A 14689-nucleotide genomic window follows, 5' to 3' on the forward strand; every position below is an offset into this window, starting at 1 on the left:
GTTTGTCTCTAAAAAATTATCATAATTGTATTAAATCTTCATCAATAGAGTTTTAAGAAAAGTTGTTTTCTTTTTTGCCAGCAATGAGACTATACAATACATACTATTTAAAACTTTGAGGATTCAAAAGGTTTTGAATTTTTCTTTCAGTAAATGTAGTTCTTTTTTAACGGTTTTTAGTGGTTACAAATATTTTTACATTTTATAGATTTAAAAGAGTCCATTTTAAATTAAAAAATTAACTAAAACCAAACTTGCATTTTATATGATTGATTGGGGAGCGGGTCATAATTCTGCTTGTCGAAATTCTGTACGACAAAATTCTGTGGGGTCAAAATACTGTAATACCATAATTCTGTACGTCATTATACTGTAAATACAAAATTCTGTACGTCAAAATACTGTATGAACAAAATACTCACATGCAAAATTCTGTTTTGTAAAATTCTGTACGGCAAAATAATATTTTGTTCATACAGTATTTTGACGTACAGAATTTTGTTCCTACAGCATTTTGCACATACAGAATTTTGACATACAGTATTTTGGCCTACAGAATTTCGACCCCAATTGTTCAGTTTCATTTAAAAACCCTTTCAGATGGAATCTAAAATGGTCAAATATCTCAATATTACTTGTATATAAAAAGTACCTTCCTACTCGTACTAACATCGATCGAAATTTCGTGGAAAGTTTATTATTTCTTTTAATGATAAGCTTATTCGCTACTATTTTCTTATATACGAATTAGTAAAATAAATTTATTACCGATCCCTCAATTCCATCTATAACATACATAGTAATTCTATATTGATCTTTACTAGAAGTTTCAAAAAGAAAAAGTACCTTCACATTATTAGCTTTGAAATAATAAAAACAACCCAATGAAACTTAATCCTAAAGATTAACTACATTTAAATCCCCTATATATGCTTAAAATATATAAACCTCACGTGAAAGTATCTGATAAAAAAAATTAATTTCTCAAAGATTCTCAGAACCATATACAAAGACCATCAATAATGTCGTACGTAACAATTAATTTTGTTCAGAGGGGGTGGAGTACTCTTATTAACAATAAACATATACATACAAACAAACGTCAAGAAAAGGTTATTAAACTCTCAAGTAGCCAAGTCAACACGTTGAACTCATCGGAATTACCCTGCTCTGTAATCTCTTATCTAATCAAAGCAGTTCTCTTCAGAATAATATTTTTTTTTATTGACTTGACTAACAAAGTGAATTGAGAGACATAAGAACAATGACACCGCGCGCACCATTAGGGGCATATGAGAGAAGAGAAGTATATTATTGGAGGGGGAGGAGGAGAGCGGGCGGGGGTCTCGGTTTATATACAAACACAATTTATACAATCTGTGTTCAACTATCTGGCATGTGGCCAGATTATGACAGAGTGCCGATTAAATTTATGTTGCAATTAAAACACTCACCCTCCCTATCTTGGTGGCTTCTCCTATCATTTAGAGAACCAACAAAAAAAAAAAAAAAAAAAAACTCACTTAAAATTAAAACAAATAATCAAAATTTGTATTTTTAAGATTAAAAATAATGCGGAAGGAAGCCTGCTGTTGTTCTAACAATAAATTTATTTGATGTGTGTTCGCTGCTGAGGAGAAATGTGTTAATGCAGTGTCGACTTTTAAAATAAATTTGTCAACTAAAATTGATGTTTTGCATAAAGAGGATTTGGGTAAGACAGCACAAAGCTGTCAGAAATGTTTAAATTAATAATAAAAGTTGTTGTTTTTTTTATATCTTTGTTACGAAGTAGCGTGGGCTACTAATGGCATCTGCATTCGCTTATCTTAAATGTTTTTTTTATTTTATCCAAGCCTGCAGCGCTATTTGATGGTTTATTTAGTTGAATGATTGTTTGGAGATACAATTCAAGAATTTTTCTATGTTTCGTCAGATGGAAAAAGCCTTGAATTGCATCATGTTTTAAAAATAAATGGAATTTATAAAATGCCATCAGATAAGTATTCATCTTTTGATTGTGGCAGCAAACATTGATTTAAAGGTTGATTTTGGTAATTAATTGTACTAGTATTTGAATTAATAAAACAAATCTCAATAAAAATAATAAGTTGTAACTTGTAAGATAAAAGATTTCTTAAAGTTGTAATTTGGTGAGATATACTGCAAGATTATTTAACACTGAAAGACCGTAACTTAAATGGGTTTGGGAACATAATTTTCTTCATTGTGTTAACGAATCAACATTAAGTTATAATTTTACGAGGGAAAAGAAGAAAAAATTCCATAGAGCCAAATTTTGAAGATGTAATCTGTTACATTTACCTGTAAAAGAACTGTTCTCCAAAAACATTATTTGCAATATTTTTTTCGATTGTTGTATCCTTTTAAAATACCAACTTAATAATTTCAAACATTAAAAAAACAAGTGAGACCAAAATTATATGAAACGAACATTTTTACTTTAAAGTACGAAATCGTTCGTAAATTTTTCAAATCAGAGTCAATAAGTTCAATTAGGAAGCAATTTTCAAAATTTCTTTTAAGGCTACATTGAAAAAGAATATATTAAAACAAGCTGAACTATAAATTGATAAAATCGCAAATTAAAAATCTGAAGCTATATCAGACGGTTATTATTATTATTATTATTATTTTTTTAACACTAAATCAGTCCTTGGCACTGCCTACCATTAAATAATGAGATTAAATAATGAGAATAGAACAATTTGGGTAAAGATTTTTTCATTTACAAAACAAAAATGTTACACATACACCACAGTGACCCCAAAATTAATCACTGATTAAATGGTGAAACAAAATAACTTTTGTTGACAAATTACTAATCTTCAAATTTATATCATTTTTGCAGCTTTGGTTTTCGGGATTTCGCAATAGTTAATAACCAATATCGCAGCCAAAAAAGCATAGTGGGGAAAAATGAAAACAAAAATTGCTGAAATTAGCGGAACTTTTTGTTTTTTTTACAAACATTGAACATAAATACGTATTAAATTCGGTTTCATAACAACTACAATACACAACTACTTTACACTGATTATGGCAAAAAAAAGAATATTTTTTTTGGAACCTTCAGCCACTACTTTAAACCGTTCAGAATAATAATGGAATTAACAAACGTTTATGAATTAGGCCGAATGCAACTTATACATACTCAATTTTGAAGGAATTTTCAGAAAATAATTGAGAGAAAACTCAACAAAAACTAAAAAAAAAAATATATTTGCAAATAAAAAAATTTTTGGCTGATATTAGTTTTTTTTTTACGGAAAATAAATTTTTGTAGGTCAACAATTTTTTTACCGATATTTTTTGTGACAAAATCGGTTATAAAAAAATTTGCAAAATAATTTTTTTTTTTTTTTTTTGAATTTTTAAGAAAAACTCAAATTATTTTCATATTCTTCTTAGGAATGTCAAAAATATGATAAAAGTAAATTGGTTACCATTCTTTTAAAATCTAAGCATCTTGTGGTCTCCAAATAAGAAAGATAAACAGAAATATGTAACATATTCAGTGAAATGGAATTAAAATTAAGTTCATAAATCAAATAATTTTTCGAATTATTTTTTTATGGAAGAAAAAGGTACCTCATTGTGCACAGAAAAAAAAATTTGCTTGATTCGCTAAGTTTTTTTGTTTGTATTTAAAATCGGCTATTCGAATGATAGGTACATGTGCATTAGGGTGGGTCAAAAAAATCGAAAATTTTTTTTTTGATTTGGTACTCCGAAAAATCGATTGCTAGACCCCTCTAGAATATACACACCAAATATGAGCTCTTTATATTAATGGGAAGGTCCTCCGCTTTGCAATTTTTCATTTTTACATTAAGCTTCTACTAAAAAAAAAAGAATTTTTTTATTAATTGACTTTTTAGCAAATTTCTTTTCATATTCTTGTAGGAAATTGAACGCTCTACAAAAAAGGCCTTATACACTTTTTTCGTTTATCTAACCGTTGAATAGATATTTGAGGGCCAAAAATCGAGAAAATCTTTAAAAATTCGTTTTTTGTTCTTTATTTTGTAACAAATTGAAAAATTATAATGATCAAACGCGCAAGACATATTCTTGTTGGAAATTGATTGCTCCACAAAAAAGGTCTTAATAACTTTTTTCATTAATCTAACCATTCTAAAGATATTCGAGGTCAAAGTTAAAAAAAAATATAAAAACATTTTATATTTTTAAAAAAATTCTAATTCACTGAAACTTCATTATTTTCAAATTAGCAAGATATATTCTTGTAGGGGATTAAACGTTCTACAAAAAATTTCTTGGAATGAAATTGATTGCTTTAACCGTTTAGAAGATATTCGTATCCAAATCGCAATGCATACGGGTCATAAGAAAACTATTGAAATCAGTGAGCATTGGTTTGGATACGAATATCTTCTAAACGGTTAAAGCAACCAATTTCTTTCCAAGGAATTTTTTGTAGAACGTTTAATCCCCTACAAGAATATATCTTGCTAATTTGAAAATAATGAAGTTTCAGTGAATTAGAAATTTTTTAAAAATATAAAATGTTTTTATATTTTTTTTTAACTTTGACCTCGAATATCTTTAGAATGGTTAGATTAATGAAAAAAGTTATTAAGACCTTTTTTGTGGAGCAATCAATTTCCAACAAGAATATGTCTTGCGCGTTTGATCATTATAATTTTTCAATTTGTTACAAAATAAAGAACAAAAAACGAATTTTTAAAGATTTTCTCGATTTTTGGCCCTCAAATATCTATTCAACGGTTAGATAAACGAAAAAAGTGTATAAGGCCTTTTTTGTAGAGCGTTCAATTTCCTACAAGAATATGAAAAGAAATTTGCTAAAAAGTCAATTAATAAAAAAATTATTTTTTTTTTAGTGGAAGCTTGATGTAAAAATGGAAAATTGCAAAGCGGAGGACCTTCCCATTAATATAAAGAGCTCATATTTGGTGTGTATATTCTAGAGGGGTCTAGCAATCGATTTTTCGGAGTACCAATTAAAAAAAAAGAATTTCGATTTTTTTGACCCACCCTAATGTGCATGCTTATCTAAGTTTGTTATTTAGTACCTACAAATCTACATGTCTAAAAACACAACATTCTTTTTACATAAAATTCCCTAGGAGTAACTTTGGTACCCTTGCCTACTTACTTAGATGGAATAAGACTGTGTTCACATGTTAGTTTGAGAATTTTAATTATCGAACCTTCAAACCCCAACTAGTTAAACCACAAAACCTCTTGAGAAAATATAACCACCTAGGTAAAATAAAAAAAAATATATAAAATAAATTAAAAAAAAAAAAAACACCTTGGAGATGCGGGGCATCGATCCCCGTACCTCTCACATGCTAAGCGAGCGCTCTACCATCTGAGCTACATCCCCATATAAAAATCATTCACAGTAGTTTGACTTTCAGTTTTGCTTCCAATTCCACCCAACCTATCTATCAACTTTAATTTTTATACTTCCACTGACCACACGAATTGAAAGCCCCCTATTCTCTGTCTTATTATCTGCTTACCTAATGCAAATCGTTGAACTGTTATCATTAATATGTAACACGCATACAATAACAAAGGCAAATCGCACGTGTTCGATTCACAATAATAAAATAAATATAAATCACACACAAATACAAAAAAAAAACAAAATCAAAAATTTATTTATATCATGCAACTTATTTTTGTGAGTGTGTTTGTTTATAGTTTTATTGGGTCGTGTGCTTATTTAAAAAGGAATTACCTATATCAAAGTTTTGTGTAATCTTTTATTGTTACTGCCACACTAACACTATCACCAGGCTCCACCAACATCACACCGCACCCTTTAGTGTGTCATAAATCTGCGCCAACATAAATCAGTGCAACAAACGCTTGCTCGTTTTTGTGTTCTGTGTTAGTTGGCTTGTGCTCGTTATTTTTATTTTTTTTTTTTTTTTTCAACGAACATATCGAGCGAGCGAACGACTCTGAAATCATTAATAACAACCAAGAACAGACTTTCTACCAATTAATTTCCCTCATAAAAAAGACATTTCATTTCGAATAAAAAAAAAAATAAAAATGGGGAAAGAGGGTTGTATACCATCCAACCCAACCCAACCCCATTATCCTTTCCACTCAACATTCAACCAAAGTCAAATTTGATGAAACAAAAAAAAAAAAAAAAACTAAACACCAAACAGAGCGGCGTGTAACACTTTCAAGTCCTTTGATGAATAAATTTTTTGTAACAAAATTTCATTCATTCAACATTTTTTGTATGTTTTTCGTAGTCGTCGGCTCAGTGTCATTGTGTTTTTTTCATTTTAGGAACGCGTTTTTGGGGTATAATTTTTTGTTGCCAACAAATTCATTCAATAAGTTGGAGAAAGAGAGAGAGAGCTTAAAATATCCTTTTTTTCTCGTCCTTCATTGGGGTAGGCTGGGGGTTGAAACAAAAATAAGAAAAAAAAAAAATGAGAAAAAATTACCCCCCAAATGAGGGTGTGGTGAGATGGTGAAAATAGAAATCCAAAGGACGAAAAAAAAATGAGCTCTTCTCTAATACCCAGGGTCGATTATGCTACCGCTTCATCGCACAAACACATTGGAACAATATTCCGCCCGCAGAAATATTTTCTATTCTTTTGGGATATGTGTGTATTCTTAAAGTCATAGATGAAAACGATACGAATCTGTAGGTACGTATGTTTGATAGCAGCAGAAAAACTGCCGCAACCCCTGGAAAACTCATCTAAACGAGAAAATAACGGTTCAGGTTTAGTAGATTGTGTAGAATTTCAGCTCTAGAGATATTCCTTAGATTTTTCTCTCTCTCTTCTACATCGACATCATAAAAATTATTCGCTTTTATCATTTTGCTTCTCTATGCAGTAGAAATTCAGATAACAGCTGGGAAGGACGACGACGAATGCGAAGGAGTGTTTTAAGTTGAGTTGAGTTGAGTCGAGTCTTGTGGGGTCTTTTCTGCTGCGCAGCGCACATATTACAATTCTCGTTTTTTTTTTTTTCTACCATCGTCATTTTCATCGTCCTGATTTTCAGGATGTGAGGACTGCCTGCCATTGCCGTCAATTCAACGAATCTATTTCATCGTCATCGTCCTCATCATCGTCATCGCATCCTTCTCGTCGTCGTTCGTCCTGGCCGTTTTGTTGGTAGTCGTTTTGCGGTGCCAGGAATCGGTTTCAACAGAGCAACAAAACACAACGAATTACGAAAAAAAAATCTCCTTGTTTCGCATTTGTTTGGAATTTCTGTGCTTTTTGTGTTGAGACGATACGACGACGACTGAGAGCTCGAACGAAGGAATGAGAGTAGTAGAAAAGTAGTAACACAAAGGATTTTTTTCGTCGCTATGTCGTGGTGGCCGTCATAGTCGCCGTCGTCGTTCTTTCTTGTCGATTTGGTCCTTTTTTTTCGTGGCCCGTTTTTTTTTTTTTTTTTTCTGTTGTTGTGCTGGGGTTTGGTTGTGTTCTGCACACATAAATGTCACAAGTTGATGGTATGATGTTGATGGTGGCAGCGGCAGTGACAGGCAGCCTTAGTAGTTTGTTGGAAGCTATAATACCTACATATATAGGAGAGAGGTGAAGTGTTTTGTGTTTTTTTTTTTTTATTTATTTTTTTTTTTATAAAGTTTGCTTCTGGGGCTTTGCGTGTGCGAGAAAATGTGGTTATTGTTTCCGTTATACAATGCTGGTGGTCTTTAAATACGTATTTGTTATGTTTTTTTTTTTATTCTTTCTGTTTCTGATGTGTACCGTTTTAGGGAAGTTAAACCTAATTGAGCAGGAATTCTGGGATTTTTTTTTTGGACTTCATGGTACACTCACGAACATACAAATACACACCTACCACATTCATATTGCAGAGGTAGGGTATCGTGGTATCGTATCAAAAACTTTAGCAGATATTGAAGAATTGAAAAAACAAAAAAAAAATAAAAATTCTAGGATTTCAAACGAAGGAAAGAAAGGAAAAAAAAGAAAAAAAAATATCAGGGAAATAAATTGAGTAGCTTAATATTAAGGTAGACTGACAGGTAGGTATTAAATGTATACAGGTAGATTGTGTTGTGTACCTTTTTTCATACATATCAAGAAAAGTTTATAAGAAACTAACAGCTCGGTAGGTATACTTATACCTCTCTTGATCTCTTGAGGTTTTTCAACTTTTATTAAGGGTTCAATCTTTTTTTTTTATTTTTTTTTTTTTTTATTGTTACTTTTGTTTTGTTGTTTTGGGTGTTTTGATGAAGTTTTTGGATTAATTTCGGAAAAATTTTCGATAAAGTGGATTATATTTGCCAGATAAACCTTAGCTAGTAGATTGGTGTTTTTTTTTCATAAAAATAACTTAGAACAAAGTTTTACACTTAAAAAGTTTTTTCTTGTTTTTACTTTTCATTTTGATAATTTTTCAAGTAGGTAATAACTTTTTTTTTTATTTTTCTTAAAAGCATTTAGAAGTAGTTTTTTTTTAACCGCTCAAGTTGATTACTAAATCGTTATTTTTCATGTAATATTGTTTCTCTTATAACAAGAGATTTTGAAGGTCATTTTAAGTTTATTGCTGGAGAAGATAAAATTGTTTCTGGCGAATGAAATTTCTTTTTTCAATTTCAGCAACAGTACCAGCGATACGGAGAATCATTGAAGAATTTCTATTCGAAATAAGGAGTGATTTAAAATTCTAGTGCAAAAGAATAAATTAATAATGTTACTAATGTGTTTTTGGCCTAAAACACATTAGTAAATTACCAAAAAAACTGGAAAATTTTAACTTAATAAATCTTGTGGCCAAAATTCCAATTTCAAAATATGTTTAAAAGAAGTGTTTGAAAGAAAAGCTTCAAATGCCGCCGAAACACCAGCAAACGTAGAATACTAAATGTCAAGTTCGTCAAGGGCCTAAATAATTTTTTTTTTGTGCGACGTTGTACCAATTTTACTCTTTCGTTTATCAATTGCTTGGTCAAATTTGGAGGAAACAGTCGTTTTTAAGAACTAGAATAAGGCTAAACAATATTGTAATAAGATATTTAAATGCACCAAAATGGAAAAATACTGTGAGAAAGACAAATTACATTTATTTTTCGGTGTACGACGTAGATTTTCAACAAAACCCAAAAAATCTCCACAAAATTTTTTTTTTGTGCATCTTCCTCAAAAAGAATGTTTGTGTGTTAGGATAGGGCTACAAAATTTTTTTTTTGATTTTGTACTCCAAAAAATCGAGAATATACACACTAAATATGAGCTCTTTATATGAATGGGAAGGTTCTCCGCTTCGCAATTTTCCATTTTTAGGTAGGTACATCAAGCTTATACTAAAAAAAATAATTTTTTTATAAATCGCCTTTTTAGCAAATTTGTTTCTTCTTCTAGAAAATTGAACGGTCTACAAAAAACACTTATTATTTGAGATTTTTGAGGTCCAAAAATCGAGAAAATCTTTAAAAAATCGTTTTTTGTTCTTAATTTTGTAACAAATTGAAAAATTATAAAAATCAAACGCGCAAGACATATTCTTGTAGGAAATAGATTGTTCAACAAAAAAGGTCTTAATAACTTTTTTTTTCATTAAACTAACCATTCTAAAGATATTCGAGGTCAAATTTAAAAAAAATTATAAAAACATTTTTTACTTTTCAAAATTTTCTTATTTACTGATAATAATGAATATATTATCAAGTTAGCAAGATGTATTCTTATAGGGTCTTAAACGTTCTACAAAGAAGTCTTTGGCATCAAATTAATTGCTTTAACCGTTTAGAAGATATTCGTATACCTAAAGAGCTCATAATTGGTGTGTATATTCTAGAGGTGTCTAGCAATCGATTTTTTGGAGTACAAATTCAAAAAAAAAAAGAATTTCGATTTTTTTGGCCCACCCTATTGGGTATTGCAAATTTAGATTGTAAGTTTTTTTTAATAAGCCTTTGCCAATTCATGAAATAAAAAATGACAGTTCCTCTGCAATCAAGGTCAAACAACGGTTTGAAAGGAGTACAACAAATTTTTAACAAAACATTTTTGGGGAACAATTTTTTAAATTATATCTTCAAATGTAAATGTCATTTGTGTACTTATAATATCTAATAGTTGAATAGTTTTTTTCTGCTGACAAGTGTTTTTTTTTTTGTTCCACACTCAGTTTGACACTTCCCCCACTTTGCATAGGTTTTAATGGTAACAAACGTAATGGTGGTAACCAATTTTGTATAAACGGTCACTAGGGCGTATGTGTAACATTTTTTTTAACCATCTTCTGCTGTAAACTTTAATAAACAATTTTTGGATCATCAACATTTTGCTGTGGTCGGGGGAATTTTTACACACATAGTATTATAAAGTGTTGATCTTTGTGAACTGTGATAAAGAGAAAATGGCTCAAGACGGTTCCCTGGTGCACACCAACTTTGATTGAGAGGTCTACGGGACATTTTACCTTCTTTTTTTCTTACTCGTTACATACTATCTATGATCATCCGCACGTAGATTTTCAGAACCTTTCCTTGTGTATGGGTGGATCAACCGCTCACGTTAGAACTATAGCTCTGGATAAATAAGTACAAACAGTTAGACAGAAATGCAGAACCAAAATCTTACGTATTTTTATTGTGAAGAAAATCAGTTATGAATAAAATTCAGAGAATTATTCTTCGAGCGTTTTTGGAATAAAAAAAAAATAAATAACATAAAATTGAATATATTTTTGAAAAATCAATTATTAATTTTTGAATAACAGTAAAAAAAAAATATAACTCCAAATAAAAATATATCGTATTTTTATTACATTAAACCGTCATAAATTTCCAGCAATAATCTGTGTTTCAATTTTTCAATGTAAATACTCCACTGTTCAGTGGGGGTGTGCCGTGGTCGTTGTTGTTGTTTTTGAATGGGAGTGGGTTTTTGGTGTGGAGGCTTTTGGTTAAAAATGCAAAGTTATTCATTCAACCTGCGAAAGGGTTGGAATTTAATTTTCATTTAAAATTGGGCAAAAGCGAAAATTCACCATACTACACACGTATGTAGTAGTTGTTGGTTTCATATTTCTCCCCCATCACATAAAAAATAAAAAAAAAAACACATAAAGGTTTGAGGATGTTATTATGGTTTTAAAAGGTTCTTTGGCGCCTTGCCGCCGCCGCCACCGACGATAGAGCAAAGGGTTGATTTCGAGTGAAAATTTTTATTTTATTCAGATTATGTTTGTTGTTTATTTTTTGTTTGTGTTTGTTTATTTTTTTTTTAGGTATTTTGCGTGCGAAGTAATTATATTAAATTGTTTGTACTCGTACTTATATAGTAGTTTTTCGTAGAAATATTGTGTTCCCTACAAGACCAAAGGAGATTTTTTTTATGTGTGTGTGTGTTTTTTTGTTTTTTTTCAATGTGTGGTCTCACTTCTGAATAAAATCCACAAAGTTGATATTTCTGATTGGGGCTATTAATTGAATAGCTTTAGACAAACTTTTGGGATGTATGATAGTTTTCATTGTCATGCAAAGATAATTATACTATTATATTGAAGCTATTTGTTTGGTTATTAATATTAAGGGTTGTTTTGCTGCTACTAAGAACTTGTATAACCCCTCACAGATAGGTAATATTGTGCGTGTAAATAGACTTTTAAATATTAAACGATTAAAACCTTATATCGTGTATCGATTGCTCTAATTCAACCGAATATCTGTTTAGAGTTGCGTTTGTACAAACAAAGGGTGGATTGATGTTTGTATTTCAATAGAATAGACCATTTCATAAGAATTTAAATGTCAAAGTATTATGTTTCTATACATCGTTGACTATTTTTAGATCAATAAATTATTTAATTAAAACAATTCTGCGCTTCGTTTAATTTTTATGACACTGAATCCCCCTCCGACTGGGACCTTGAGTCAATGGTTTCTGCCATCATTTTCATTCATGTATTAGCTGGTTTCAGTCCAATTCATTACAAACAGCTTGTTGTGGACAACTCATCACAGAACAACTCATCACACCGGACAAGTCATCATGTTTTTTTTTTTTTAATTGAGTCTGGAAAAAGGCTGATTGATTTCAATTTATGTAAGTAAAACTCACAAAAACTAATTTTAATTTTTGGGATTGAAAAATTGAATTTTGGTCAACTTTCAACTACAACAACTCTATTGTATTTGTAAGCAATTCCGTTTGTTATAAAAACTTTCCTACCAATTAAGGATATGTCGATATTGGAATATTGAGGGAGAATGAGACAAAAAAAAAAAGGAAAATGCGTATGCAATCAGAATAAAAAAAAAAACAATATTCGCTGTTTTATTGTTGATATTTGTCGTCCTTGTTCACGTTAATAATAATAATAATAATTGTTGTCGCTCGTCCTGCCAGACCAAAGGGATGAGAAGATTTTTGTCCAACAATCTCCTCCTTCTCACTTCACCTTCTTTCTGGGTATATAAATGTTAATCTACAACAGTTAAGGGATTAAAATAAATTCCAGTTTAAGTGAGAGATTTTATTGGATATTGGTATAGCAGTTAAAAAAAAAAATATTAAAAATTAAACAACAACAAAAATGCAAACACACACGGCAACAAAATATTAAGTCACCTCCCTATTTTTTTTTTTCGAATGAAACAATTAATTAAGAGTAACGAGATTAAAGTTTGAAAAAATAATTACATTGTTGGCGTTTTTTTTTTTGCTTTTGCTTTTGATTTTTTCTTTTTTTTAATTTGAGAATAATCAGCAGGTCATCACTATGTTGTTGTGCGACATACACAATCAGGAAATATAATTAATAATTAATTGATTGATCAGCGTAGCAGCAAAAGGGATAGAGAAAATGGCAAAGGGCTGCTGATTGACTACAACAACAAAGCTGGTGGGTGATTGTTATTATTTTTGAAATAGGCAATTTGCCTGAACCGTTAACAAATGTTTCCAATCCTTGAAATGGTTGACATGGGGTTGAAGAACGTTTGAACTTTATGTCGTTGTTGTCGTTCGTTGTCAACGTCGTCCTCGTTGTCCTCGTGAAATGTCAACATTGAGAATAATAATTGACTTTGGCCAATTTGAAGCCCTTTTACAGTCGATTACTTATAGAAGTTGTGTAAACCATTTAAATTCATCATCAGAAGGATGAAAGAAGAGTTTTTTTTTATTTTCTTGAAAGCATTTCAAGGGATTCCTTTCGTCGTAGTCGTCGGTTTTTTTTTTTCTTTTTATTCCCAGAGAAAAAAAAACCTGAATAATACACAAAGGTAACACAGAACAACAAGGAATACACAAGAGAGAAAAAAAAAGGAATCATTATTAGTCCAACGCACTCTAACGAATTTTTGGGTTTCGATTTCGAGTTTTACAATACCTTTTTGGCTTCAGACAGGCTTCATTGATTTACGTTCTGGTTCTGGAGTGCACTTCTCTATACACACATTTATATAGTAGGTACTCCAACTCTAAAGGTTAACAGAAAAAAAAAAGCAAAACGGAAGTTGTTGATCATTTAAGTGGAAAATTTATGTCGAAAATTGGAATTGGCTGATGGTAGTTTTGTTTGTGGTTCGTTCGGTTCGGTTTTGTGGATGGTAATGCCAGCAGGAGTGTATGTTCCTTCTGGACAGTAGTAGCAACCAGTAATGAAGAAATAAATTGATTGTGGTTTGAGAGATCAGTAGACCGAATTATATAAAAATTCACTGCCGCCAACAATAATAATAACGTGTCGCGTCGCACTGGTGAGAATTTTAGATAGGTTTGAAAGTCAAATGAAATTACCGAATTGTAATGAAAGGTTTTCAAGGGTAGAACTTAGGTTGTGTAATAATGGAATTGTAATATTTAAGCGGAAATGACAGGAAGTTAAAACTCTATAGGTACGCTAATGACATACAGGGTGTCCCATAAGTAATGGATCAAACGAAATATGCTGATAGGCCAACTTTAGGGCTCTCAGAATTTGGTAACTTGTTCATCCCAAATCCTTACGGTTTTCGATTTAATGCAGTTTTTGTGAAATTTCGAAAAATCCCGACTTGGCAACAGTATTTTGATTCCTCCGCTCATAATTGATTTTTGTTTTTTACAATTCTTTCACTAAAACATTGAGTAATAATAAGAAATAATTAATTAATCAAAATATTTTTTATTTCATACGCCATTTTGCTGCAAATTAATTAACAGTTCCATGTTTTATAAAAACTCAATTTCTTTCTTTTATTTCAGAGCAACACCCTGAAAAAAATTTGTATGGTGTGGCACTGGTTTATTATTTTGAAAACTTGTCGTGTTATTGCAGTTTTCAAAAATGTATAAAAGTTTCCAAAGTTGAAGATAGAACTGAAGATATTACAATTTAAAAGCAACAAAACAGGGCTTTTCAGAGAAAAATAACTAAGAAAAATAAACACATTTTCTCGACTGTTGTTTGTTTATTTCTTTTTGAAAAAAAGCCTCGATTTTTGTTTGTTATTTTGCTCTGAAAACGTCTGTTTTTTTGCATTCAAATTAAAATATCTTTCGTTCTAATTTCAACTTTGGAAATTTTTATACATTTTTGAAAACTGCAATAACACAGCAAGTTTTAAAAATAATAAACCAGTGCCACACCATACACATTTTTTTCAGGGTGTTGCTCTGAAATAAAAGAAAGAAATTGAGTTTTTATAAAA

At 30.5% G+C, this 14689-nt stretch overlaps 1 protein-coding gene and 1 non-coding gene across 3 annotated transcripts in view; both read right to left on the reverse strand.

Moving 5' to 3' along the window:
* The window catches only part of LOC129912582 (serine/threonine-protein kinase NLK), a 224624-nt gene that overhangs the window by 119896 nt on the left and 90039 nt on the right, over positions 1-14689 (reverse strand). The window lies entirely within an intron of this gene.
* Trnaa-agc (transfer RNA alanine (anticodon AGC)) lies at positions 5326-5398 on the reverse strand. The gene has a single exon. It is a non-coding gene; the product is annotated as a tRNA-Ala (tRNA).

This window comes from Episyrphus balteatus, chromosome 2 (assembly GCF_945859705.1).
Source record: "Episyrphus balteatus chromosome 2, idEpiBalt1.1, whole genome shotgun sequence".
Classification (NCBI taxonomy): domain Eukaryota; kingdom Metazoa; phylum Arthropoda; class Insecta; order Diptera; family Syrphidae; genus Episyrphus; species Episyrphus balteatus.